The sequence below is a fragment of the Myotis daubentonii genome, chromosome 9 (genome assembly GCF_963259705.1).
Source record: "Myotis daubentonii chromosome 9, mMyoDau2.1, whole genome shotgun sequence".
Lineage (NCBI taxonomy): Eukaryota > Metazoa > Chordata > Mammalia > Chiroptera > Vespertilionidae > Myotis > Myotis daubentonii.
Window position 1 is genome coordinate 14007119 of NC_081848.1, and position 340 is coordinate 14007458.

The following is a 340-nucleotide window of genomic DNA, read 5'->3' on the forward strand; positions in this document are numbered from 1 at the left end:
AAGAAGCAGCAACGGCAGCGACCCAGGTTCCGGCCTCCCCACTTCAAAAATCACTGCGGGACTCTGCCAAGCCCGCCCTGACGCGTGGAAGACAATGATCCTCACTTTTCATTGGCTGGAATTAACACCTTGCTCCATTCCCATTGGCTGTAGCTTCTGTCACGTCCCTTCACCACACCCAGTTTCCTGTCGGCGTCCAGTGAGCGCTGCGGGAGAGTGATTTCCCCAAATCGGGGCGGGAGCCCGCCCGGCCCGTTCGGGCCCCTCCCCGGCGCGGTCCCGCCCCGCCCCCGCCCCCGCCCCCGGCCCCGGCCCGGCCCGGCCGCCCCGCCTCCCCCTC